At 42.1% G+C, this 12,609-nt stretch overlaps 2 long non-coding RNA genes across 3 annotated transcripts in view; one reads left to right on the forward strand and one right to left on the reverse strand.

Annotated features, from left to right (window-relative positions):
* The window catches only part of LOC144756284 (uncharacterized), a 540,171-nt gene that overhangs the window by 421,485 nt on the left and 106,077 nt on the right, over positions 1-12,609 (forward strand). Inside the window, exons 3-4 of one of the 2 annotated variants that reach the window (XR_013595113.1) lie at positions 2,648-2,863; positions 3,588-3,738. This is a non-coding gene — a long non-coding RNA (uncharacterized LOC144756284). The remainder of the gene's footprint in view (positions 1-2,647; positions 2,864-3,587; positions 3,739-12,609) is intronic. The other variant, XR_013595111.1, reaches the window with a different exon arrangement.
* The window catches only part of LOC144756285 (uncharacterized), a 217,150-nt gene that overhangs the window by 2,043 nt on the left and 202,498 nt on the right, over positions 1-12,609 (reverse strand). The window contains exon 3 of the long non-coding RNA XR_013595115.1: positions 6,566-6,650. This is a non-coding gene — a long non-coding RNA (uncharacterized LOC144756285). The remainder of the gene's footprint in view (positions 1-6,565; positions 6,651-12,609) is intronic.

Consider the following 12,609-nt stretch of genomic DNA (forward strand, 5'->3'; position numbering starts at 1 on the left):
TGCGTACATCAGTATTCGAAAGATTATGAGGGCCCTGGGGGGCCGATATTTAAAACATTTTTATGCCAGAAACCTTCGCGGGAGTGTACTCAACAACTTCCCAAAGTTTCCTGGAGATCAAATGAATGCTGTTTTAATTCTATTTATTTGTTCGAGTGCTTGTGGATACACAATTTTTTGTTTTTCCATCTTGTGCGTACATCAGTATTCGAAAGATTATGAGGGCCCTGGGGGCCGATATTTAAAACATTTTTATGCCAGAAACCTTCGCGGGAGTGTACTCAACAACTTCCCAAAGTTTCATGGCGATCAGATGAATGGTGTAGTAATGCATAAAGGACAAACAGACAGACATACATTTGTTTTTATATATATAGATATATAGAGAGATATACCCATGTATAGTTTTTAAATACATGTGAAATGCATTAATGGCTCATCCTGTACATTTGGAAGTGCATTCTAATGTAATTACAACCGGCATGTACATTTTTTCTGTAGATACCAAATGAAATGGATGTTTGCTATTTGTATATTGCCACAAGACCCTCAGCCAAGATCTAGGGTCTCTAAACAGCAGTTTGAGAGCTACCAGTAGCTCTCAGACTCCTCAACAGTGGTGCACAGCCTTGACGTAAGTCTTTAGACGGGCACTATGGACCAGATTTACGACCATAGCATTTTGCAACTCACAAATTGCGAGTCCCAATTTGCGAGTTGCAAAATACTATGTACAACAGTGTCTGAGACACTGTTTGCAATTCCCAATGGAGTTGCAAATTGCATGCCTCATGAATAATAATGAGGCTGTTGCAATTTGCGACCCCATTGGGAATGGCTAGCACGCCCAGGGATGGCGGCCTGCTGGGGTCAGCAGACCACCATGTCTGGGACTCTTTTGTCAATAAATCAGTTTTTTTAAAGGAAAACGGGCTGCATTTTTTAAAAAAAATGTAACTTTTCAGTTTCATTTTTTAGGGGCAGGCAGTAGTCCCTTTTGTATATTTGTCCCTTGAACTACTGCCTGCTCTTTTAAAAAATATTTACGCATGCATTCCCAAAATGGAAGGGGTCTCCTGGGACCCCTTCCCATTTGTGAGTGCTTTACCATCCGTCTGAGAAGGGTGGTAAACTGCTAGTGTTTTGCGACGGCAATTGCGGTCGCAAAACATTCATACATGGGTTCTGGACTCGCTATAAGGAAGGGACGCCCTTGGCACGCCCCTTCCTAATAGCGAGTTGCTAACCCTATTTTGCGAGTTGCTAATTGGTTAGTGACTCGCAAAATAGGGTTGGTACATTGGCCACACGTTTTTTGCGGTCACAAACTGGCCTAAAACCCCTGCAAAACTGCAAAAAACGGTTGTACATCTGGCCGAAGTGATTTTTCATATGAAATTAATGGAAGGTTGTGTTCATGTGACATCATGATCAGCATGCTGCAGAAATTATGGGCCCGGCTGGGGTTGAGTCACACACACAAAGAACAGAAGCACTGAGGTATTGGCGTCATTAAAATTGGTTCCTTGACATCAGTTGTTTGGATGTATGTGCAGAAATATGCCCCTGTGTGCTAAGAAATGGAAGACATTTGAAATGGAGAAATACCTCACATCTTGAAGAAATACGTAATTTCAGTTTGACTCCCATGAAGAAGTGTTTCCTTTTAAAACTGTAGGCCGCTTACTCCCAGTGGCTAGTATTCACTGTGTCGTACATACGAATGCAGGACACAGCCCTTTGTTAGATATTTCTGAAGTGCAGAGAAATATTCAGTCGAACACTACTTATCATGGGATATTTTTCTGCACTTTCAAACATGTCACAGACAAAAAAGGTATGTGTCTTACATTAGTACTAAAGGCACAGTGAACACTGGCCACTGGGAGGCAATTGGATGCTGTCAGACAGTGCAGACAGTGAGTCTGTGTGGTGTGACACAAACAAACATTAGTATGTCCATTTCAATTGGGAAAATTTTATGGTTCAGAGGAAAATTCTATCTGGCACATTTTATCATGGAACCATTTTCTGCCCCTTCACATTCCCCCAAAACAAACAGACATACAAATGTATGTTTGTGTCATCCATGTACCACATATAGGAAAAAGTGTATCGTGCCAAAAGATTTTATCACACAGACTGTCATCTGTACAATGTTAGCCCAGCCATAGGTACACATGTTCATACATCCCCAAAGAGCACACTCTTACTGACACTCATGGCAGACTTTTCATAGTGCCCTTAGCCATAGTAAGCTCTTCCAAGCAGAGTATCTGGGTCTATCGACTTCAGGCACCAGGTCAATGGTGCTGGCCATGAAGGGGTCTGTTAACAATGCACAAGTTGCTGCTCAAAAGCTCACAATGTTTTGCAGCGATCTGAAGTAGCTCACATCACTGAAAGCATGGGTGACTGTCCTACATGATATAAATGTGCTGGATTTGTGAGTGTAGGAAGAGACAAGTGATAAAGATATTCATCAGGCCACTACAAAAGTGTGCATTTAGATATTTGTTTTGGTCAGCATGTGAAGATGCACATGTGGTATGTTAACTTATGAGTCTGCTTGGGACAGTGTAAAGAAATTGTGTGACATCACTTTAGACAAACGAAAAGTCACAAATCTTTTCTTGTATCCATACAGGTCAATGCCCATCAGAAGCAGGACATTTGGAAGGCCATCACCAGGAAGCTGTGGTCTTTGAGGGTCTACAAACGGCACAGTAAACACTGCAGGTAGAGGTGGGAGCACTTACAATGCTAGACCGGAATGTCAGCTGAAGTCCAGCTCGGCAAGTCCTCACAATGTGTGAAGGGCGTGCCCCGCACACTGACCCAGCTCCCGTCCCCAAAGGCACTGGTAAGTTGTAGTGTGAGTTGAACATTTTAAGTAACAATTTTTAGTTACAGCAACTATTTTTGACGTCTACATAAAGGTTGACACATATCCAAATCCAATGCAGAAGAGTTTTTGAAGGTGCAAGTTTGGCTCAGGGTGTATGATGAAGTGGTTAGTGCATGAATTTGTGGATAAGGATCCCACCTACTTTGTGTTCACTACCAATGAACTGGTTTCAGCAGACACATGCCTGCCTAAAACAACAGTTACTCATGAGTGTTTGGATGTAAGAGAGGCAATTGTACGTAACAGGCCACTGGTTCTTAATGTGTCAGGTGTGATAATCCTTTCCTACTGTGAATGACCTAGCCTTGGCCCTAATACAGATGACTTTGCATAAAATGCAATTATGACACATTGGATGTTCCAGACGTTACCTTGGTAAGTAGGTTTCATACACATACGCTAGATTTTCTAATGCCAATAGATTTAATGACTAGATTTTAGGCTCAATAATATTCAAAAAGTGCTGAAAATCATAAATAGATGGTAATTCCTGTTGCAAGTGACAGTTTTGCATACTGTCTTACTCCTTCACACGTGTGGAAGTAAGCCAGTCTGGTTTCTCATGGAAATCTGAGGGAGGCCTACACATTTAAGAACAATACAGACAGAAATGTGTGCACATAGGTGACATAGTAACGGGTCAAAAAAGCCATTGATAATTGTCCTTTCTTGTGTCCAGAAGGTAAATCTATGATGGAGTCAAAGGGAATACTTACAACGCCTTTTGGTGATGGAATGTACCATCACATGTACAAAGTGATTTCCCATCTTGGAAACAAAGAATCAGGCCCAATTGATGACTCATTAGTCAAAAGAAGACATCTATCAAGGTGTAATATGCTGCATACCTTTGTTCTTAGAAGTGATCATGATATATGTATCAGTGTATGTACTATTTACTGAGATGTTGTACCAATTTCCACTTAGAGTGTCAGCCACCATATTTTGTGACAACAGTTTTTACATTAGTAAATGTTTTACCACTTGTGACTAGAGAGATGCCGGAGTCAAATGTGAAATGTTCATGTTATGTACTGGAGTGTATTAATAGTGTATCAACTCCTATTCATTCCCTTATGCTGTGGAAGTAAAATCGATCCAGCCTACAGAGTGTTACAAATGAATCTTCTCCAGCATAGGTATCAACATAGTGCATGAGATATTGATAAACTATTTCAGTACAAGATGCATGTAGTCATTTGGACATTTGAGTCTGACATACACTTGAGTAACTTGGAGTAAGTGCTAGCATTGTAAAAGGCCAACACAAAGCAAACAGGCTTTCAGTGCATACACATTTTGGTTCAACATTGCAGTATTTGTTGACACACACTTATACATATATTCCCTTTTCGTGAATGCAAAAGATGCTGAACTTTTGGACTTGTAAATATACAGTTCAAAGGGGTTTTAGGTTGATATATTAATGCTGAACTAAGGTTATTATTCTATGAAACAAATGCCAAACACTAAGACATTTCCTGTTGAAATATAATGGACAATATCATCCGTGATATAGGAGTTATCATGTGTAATGAACAACCTGTGACTAAAAAGTTTCAAGAAATATTGCCTACATGCATCCGATTATTATAATGTCTTAACAAAGTGGGAGAGCCTGAAGCAGGTGTATGTGAAATCTCGTTAAATGTATTGTGATCTAAATTTGTGATCAGTTCCATTTGCAGAGATACAAAGATCGCTTGTATATGTCCTCACAGCATCTTAGTCAGAAGGAGAAAGAGAGTGTGGCCAAGAAGGCAGGGGAGCAGCTACCTATTGCGGTTTTGGTGCTGCCAACACCAGTGACAGCAGAGGACCCAGTCTCACGGAGGATGGTTGGAGTGCTGTGAAGGTGTCCAGCTCTTGTTCATCTTCTTTGGAGGCCTCCACCAGTGAGCATTCCTTAGTGGTGGTGAACCCACCAAGAAGTGTTACACCTGCATCCTTGTCTGCCAGTCCAATTTCCACCCTCCCTGTTGCTCCCCCCCAGGTGGCCACCCCTGCACTCCTAAATAGAGTGCGGTCTCCTTTCCCCTAGGCACCTCAGGCCCTGCCCCTGTCCCCCTGGCTGCGCTCAGTGAGGAGGCTGTTGGACTCCTATGCACGATCGCTGCAGGGCAGACTGACCTGCTGAATGCCATCTATATGCAGCAAATATCAGCTTTCCTGGAAGGCATTCACAATAGTATTTCTGCCCTACAGCAGTCGTTTCTGGTGCTGGCCTTCTCCCTGACCTTGACCTTGCAACCTGCCCAAACTCTTGTCCTACCTCCCATCTCTTCCCCATCCTCATGCCTCATGCCCAGCCCTGTTCAAAGCACACACAAACCATCACATGCAGACACTCCAACAGACCCAAGCAGCGGGCTCACACACACACACAAAAAGAAAACTGAGGCCCACTGACAAACATGCCTCCACCTCACCCACCATGGACACACTCAACACCCCCTATACTGACACACCCACTGACAGCACACCCACCAATACAGACACATTGCCAACACCCTCCACCAGCACACTGACGGAAACAGCACCAAACATCACTCACATACACCACCCCCTCTACATGTACTACACCCACACCCTGCATCTCCATACCACACAGAACCACACACACATTAGAATGCACACCTCAGAAAAACAAATGCCAAAACTCACCCACACAACACACACCTAACAAATGACAGACCACAAAACACTAAACACATGCAGCAGAACCACAGACACCTGCACCCTCAACATGCACAGCAGACATAGCCACTCCCTCTCCCTCCCAAACCTCAACCGCTCCCGAACATCCCACCCTTTTCCCCGAGAGGATGTCCTGTTTAATCTTGCCCTAATTCCTTCCAAATCCCACCCACACCCAAATAAAAGAAAACCCTCTCCAACCCCCTCCAGAGACTAGCCCTAAAACAAAGAAAAAATATCTTCAGAAAACAAAATCCACCCCTGCCAAAACCTTACCCCCCCTCCCAAAAGTGCAAGAGACTCATTGACTTTGGACAGGCAGTTTGCTGATTTAATTTTGAGAGAATTTGCTAATTAATATTTTATTTTATTTTCACCAAGTTTGTTGTGTCAGTATTGTTAATCTGCAATTGTTTGATTCCAGGCAATGTTTCTAACTAAAATGTGAAATTCTTATTTTTCTTTACCATGGTGGCATGTACTCCTGCTAGATTAGTTAATGTGTGGTTGCATACACTGGTTAACATAGTATGTGATGGCTCATTGATGTAGGTGCAGGCTTTTATCCTAATAAGGGTCACTTGCACCAACTAATTGATGTTGAACATTTTTTTATCATTGTGTTGCTGTAGGTGTGTTTGTTTGACCTTGATTCCTGTTCAGTCTGAGCACATATGCCTTACACCTTATTATGTATTGTGACTATTGGATTTGGATATGGTACTGGACTTGCAGTAGACGAAGGGTAACGTTTCATGTAGGTATATGTTGGTAACTTCCAGATTGAAACTACATTGATTTTATTGTCCAAAAAATCCAATATGCTGAATTAGGTGTGTTTCTTGAAATTTCTTAAATGCCAACATTTCACACATAGGCATTGCACATTGGCATGCTACTGCTTGTAAGTACGATTTTCTAAAGCAAGGATACCGAACTTAAGTTAAAGGTGTTGCTTACCGTCAATTCCATCCATGATGGTGTTGATTTTCTTCGTCATCGATCAGCAGGATCAGGTACACCAACTTGTAAATTGGGGTCATGGCTGTGAAGGAGAGTAGACATGAGTAAAGGTGAATTTGTACCTGATATCCATCCCAAACCTCCAACTAAGGAGTGGCGGCTTGAACGCCACAGTCACGTTGGCAGGAAGGCACCTTGTAGTTGGCTGGGCAATGAACGTGGTGGTCTGTCCTCCGTTATCTGCCTTGACCTGTTGTGCTGTTCGACGCAGGCAAACATCCCTGGTGGTGTCAGCAAGTCTGCAACGGTCTTTACTCAAACCGCCCGCATTGTAATAGATTGGGCGGACCACCAGGTAGGCGGGTGGGAAGACCTCGTAAAAAGCCCACTCCATCGCAGTCTGCCAACATCTAAGTCAGGCCCTTTGGTACGAAACATGGGTAATTTTGCACGGATGGAGAAGGTTTTGTTCAAACTATAAGATCCAGTGTATAGCTTCAACTCAATATGAGTAGAATTCCCAATAATTTATGTCTGTTAGGCAATGTGATTTAAGTTAAAACGTACTTACCTAATTACTTAAAAAGTTTGAAAAAACATGGAACTAGATTTTCTTGTGTCTTTCATACTCATGATAGGTGACATCTAGTTATTATAGATCATTGTTACATGTTAAAGTTGTACTTTGAAAAAGATCTATTCACAGATGCTCAGCCACATCATACGGTGTCAAAATTAAAATGCCTTAAATTAAAATTAATGTTATTATTCTCTCTAGTTTAATGCATTTAAGCTGTACTCCTCTACAAGTACCTAAGGAGCCCTTATGAAAATTCCCCGACTCCTCTGGCCAGGGAAACATAGCCTTTTGAAATAGCTATGCTGGCGGCTGGGTGTCATTTAGTTGCCAACCCCATGGTCACTGACCTTGAGACCATGTAATGTTCTCTTCATTGCCCTTCACCCAGGCTCTGTGTTCACTGGGTTGTGCTTCAAAGTCAGCCCACAGGACATACAGAAGAGTGTGTTAGAGTTCTTTGCTTGGGGTGAAGGTAGTTTAGGAGGGTTGGCTTTATTGTTTGGTAGTAGGCAGATTCAAGATATACCTTCAACCTTACTACTGGTTAAAGTATCATTATGCCCCTTTGCTACTTAAAAGGAGGGGGTGGGGAGGTCAACCAGAAATTCTGTTACATATTCTGGAGACAAAGGGACATATGTATGAGGGAATTGCCACTGGAACATCGCTTTTTTCGATGTTATGGTGGCGCAATGCCCTGCACCATATTTACAAAGTGGGATTAAGCTACTTTCATTGCTTAATGCCGCTTTGTAAATATGGTACCCTTTCACGCAGGCATCTGCGTGAAAGGGGCATTCAATGGGCGTTGCTGTGGGTGTTCCATCGCAACACCCATTGCTTTTTGATGCTGCCCCAGATTTACAAGGATGTATAAATCTGAGGCAGCACCAAAAACGAATGCCAGCAAAAGCTGGCATTAGATTGGCGCAATGAGAAGAAATACATTTATTTCTCCTCGTTTTTGATTTTCCTATGTGTGCTGCATTCCACAGCACACATAGAAAGATCAAAGTGCCATTAATGATTATTTTTGTTCAAAAAGTGCCCCTTCCTGCACAAAACTAATCATTAATGACGATTTTCTACTTCTATGTGTGATGCAGAATAAAGCACACATAGAAGTAGCAAATCACCATTATTTTTTTTTAATATAAAACAGTAATTTTTTATATTTATTTACAGAGTTTTATATAGCACGAACTTGACCCGAATCGGGTAGCAGAGCACTTTTACATAGCACCAGTTGCATTACATGAGGACACATTCCTTTTTTGTGAGGTACTGGGAGATTAAGTGATTTGCCAGAATCACAGGATGTTCATTGTCATTGCCGAGACTCTAACCCAGGTCCCCAGATTTGAGGTCGATCGCCCTAGCCGTTAGGCCATGTGCAGGAACTTACCTGCACATAAACAATCATCCCTTCAATGCAGGAACCATTGCACTATGGTGCAAGGGTGTCTGTGTTGGTGATAGGCAGCTTTTTCTAGTGCCAGGGCTAGGGAAAATACAGGTATGCGCCGTATTCTTGTAAATACAGTGCATCCCTGCATTTTGGAAATGATGCAGCCCGGCACTGCAAAATTTACCACAGTGCCACCCTGCGATATTTCCTTATACACATTCACCAAAGTTTTAAAATTAGATGGCTACATTTTGGAAATCATTCCATCGTTTTGGACCGAAATACTTCCATACCAAAAACTAACATACCAACAATTTAGAAGTCAATAATTGCCTGAGATGTGAGGAAGTATGTACTTTATCTAATTCAGAGAGCAAAATACACAAAAGTGAAAGTAGACAATTTTCTGGTGGGCACAGGAAGTGGAGGGATATGCTATTGAAGATACTAAATGGAAAGGAGCTGGACATTCTATCTCAACTCAAAAAACCACCACAATACAATGGAAGTCTTTAACTTCAGGCTCACATCTTTGGGGTCATTTGTGACTTTTTATGAACATAAAATATCCAAAAAGAGGTTCACAGCAGGAATAAATGATGAGAGACAATGGTGGATGGCCTACCCAACACCTAAATCATACATCAATAAAATGATTATGTTCACTGCTTTTTAGGGTTGGAGCTCAAACAAATTATATTTGGATTCCTCAACAGTAGAGTAGCTGGGAGAGTATCACTAAAGGATCATAGTTGAAACATGAGATGAACTGCAGAGTAGTTTCTGAACCCACTCTCTGTCTCACACCGACTTCTCCCTATCTCTTTGTTTGTGCCAGATGGTTACGCCAGACGGCTCTTTTACCATTAACCTTCTTCAGGAGTCGTTCAGCAAGACCCAGATCGTTCCTAGATCATGAAAGCTTAGTTACTTCATGGTCATGGTAGGCAACCTTGAGGTCTGTATGTTATGTTATATGATGGGATGTTTTTGACAACCTGGATATGGGGTATACAAAGGCGACAATATGGCAGTTTTACTAGAACAGATAAAACTGGGCAAGAAAGGAATAGGGGATCAGGAAGTTCAGGGTTCTCATGCAAAAGTGACACAAGCAATGGGGCTGGAAGTTGGGTGAATTCCGGAAAAATCATGGCAGCACTTACATGATGAATTGCTCCATTCCTTTGTGGAAAAAGGTAAGATAAAATCCTTTCTTTTCTTATTATTCTTCATGGTCAATGAGTTATTAGAGCTGTTGTGTACGTATATAAGTATTTATAAAACCTGACCTAGCTGCAAAGCAATGGAGCACTATACAGAGGAAGGGAGATAGATATTTTAGTTATTTTGACCTGCCAGTGAGCAGCCTGAAGTCTGGTTTCACCCACAGGCAGTGTCTGCCTTAGGGGAAATGTAATGCCAATTCAATTCTCTTTCTATTGTGTGGGCTCCCCGCATGCTCATAGGCCACCTGGCAAAGGGAGAGAAAGCTGGCCAGATCCTTAGGGCCATGTCTGTAGACAGGTGGAGTGATGGGTTCAAGCACAGCAGAATGTTTACGTAACATTATGCTGCTGGGCAGTTTATACTTGCTGGGTGTCAGGTTGTGGCATTTAAGGAAATGCTTACCCCTTTGTTTGTCTCATGCGTGGAGAAACGGTACTCCACATCTTCTCATACTAGGGTCCTTTCAGCAGAGGAAGGACTGATGGTCATCATGGAGTGCCGGTGCTGTCTGGGTTGAAACTGTGTGGCTGTGGAGAACACGTAGCACAGCAGTAAACTAGCGATGAACTACACTTCCGAGCAGACAGCAAACTCTTGTGACTTCTATAGAGAGCCATCTTGGATTATCAGGTATAACTTCTGTGTTGTTGTTAAGAAATAATTTGAACTATTCCTTGAACATTTATCTGAACACTTGATACTTGGATTGCATATTTTGCTAAGGCTTACTTGTGAAGAAACAGGAAGGATTCTTATGTTATGCATATAATGTATTTGTATACATAAATAATTAGAGTTCTAGAAGGCACGTAGAGTTGCTAATATTAAGGAACAACAAATATTAACAGAATTGGTTGTTTTACTGTTCTACATAAGTAAATTAGAAACTAACTTATCATCCTCAAGAGTAGTCACTCAAAACAAAAGTGTTACTGCACTTGTATAATTGGGATACTTATTTTTCAAATGCTTGGTTTTCAGGAATAATCAGTTCTACATCAAAGTACAGAAAGTTGGTGTTGAACCTGACCCTTTTTGAAGGATCACCCTCAGCTTTTTGCCTTTTGTCTCTGAACCCGTTTTAGTTGGCATTAGGACTTTGTGCACTATTTTCCTGCATACCAGTGGTAAAGTGCTTGTATTCGCTCCGTAAAACATGGTACGATTGGCATCTAATTGATTGGTACATTTAATATACATATATGTCCTGAATAAATGGTACTACATGTACCAGGAGCCTATATATTAAATGCTACTAGTAGACAGCAGCACTTTTTGCCCGACCCACTAAAGTAGCACTGTAAAACGTGTCTCAGGCCTGCCACTGCAGTCTGTAGTGCAGTTTTAAACTGCCATTTCGACCTGGCAAAATAAACTTTTTGCCTGCCCCATCCCTTTTTTTAAATACTGGTAAGACACCCTGAAGGTAGGCCTTAGAGGCCCACTAGGCAGGGTGCATTGTATTTAAAAAGTAGGACATGTGTTCTTACGTTTTATATGTCCTGGCAGTTCTTCACTGTTGTATGGCTTATCTCTCCCATTGACTAACATGCGGTTACCTTATTACATTTCATAAGTGCTGACGTTAGATTGGGAGCAGATATAACTATACTGTTTACATTCAATTTTATTGTAATTTAAAATCCTCTTTAATGGTGAAGTCGGATCTTGAATTATAATTCTGAAAATGCCATGTTTTGTCTAACTGTGCCTTCTGTCAGTTTTCTTGGTTACACAACTGTGAATGGCTCTGCTTTTGGGGTAAGTGTATTGCTTCCTGACAGTAACATATTGTGAGCTTAGGTGTTGACAGGATGGGGCATCCTGACAAGATGACTGGTGAGGGGCTATACTCATCAGAGTCACTCATCAGAACACTCCTGGATCTGTGGAAGTTACAGAAGAAGGACTGCCCATCTGCATGAGGACTGCCCTTCTGCTTGAAGGACTGCTTTGCTGTTTGAGAAGGAAGGCCGCATCCGCTTGCCCCCATCCCAGGCAAGCCAGAGTGAATCCAAGGGTCCGGTTGCTCACCTCCTTTGTGATCTACAGGAACACACAAGCTTCAGAGGCCTTCCTGTAACTGCCTAGATGACCTGCTGCAACTGGACCTGCCTGAGCCCTGCTGGCCTCCGCTAGAGTTCGTCCTGATCCCCAAGAGGTACTTTCCCAGGTCCTGTACCCTTAGCTGGCATCAGAATGTATGTCTCCTGAAGAATAGTTGAAATTTCTGAAGTTTGCTTGGGGTGAAGGTAGTTCCTCACAACTGCAAACTGGCCTGCTTGCGCTAAGCTTCTTCCACCCACAACGACTGCCAATGTGAGGTTCTGGTGAGACCAGCACTTCGATATGACAATATAAGTCCACAGCGACCGGCAACATAAGAGCTTCACTTTACCCAACAGCAACAATAGCCTGCGACGTTTGCCAGTGTGAAGCTACAGCACTAGCCATCCGACCGGCTTTTCGCTCTACATCGATGAGCATCTGTGATGCCCAACCTGCTCTTCATGCTACAGTGACAATGTCATTGACGCTAAGACCGGTCTTAGAAGCTAACGTTTCAGCGGGGCTAACCTGGTCCCTGTACCCAACTCATGCTCCATCATTTTTGGCCTGAACTTGTGACTTTCCCCCCAGTCTAGCTCGACCCATTTACTGTGAGTTGTGCTTTGTACTTTTAGGTGCTATTGTCACAAACAACTTTAGAATTGAATATCGCTGGTTACACTAATTGTATTTTTGTTGTTCTGGTATCACTTTATTTATTACAACTAACTCTGTTTTTCTAAATTGCTTTGGTATTTTTCTTGTGTTGTTATT

This window comes from Lissotriton helveticus, chromosome 5_1 (assembly GCF_964261635.1).
Source record: "Lissotriton helveticus chromosome 5_1, aLisHel1.1, whole genome shotgun sequence".
Lineage (NCBI taxonomy): Eukaryota > Metazoa > Chordata > Amphibia > Caudata > Salamandridae > Lissotriton > Lissotriton helveticus.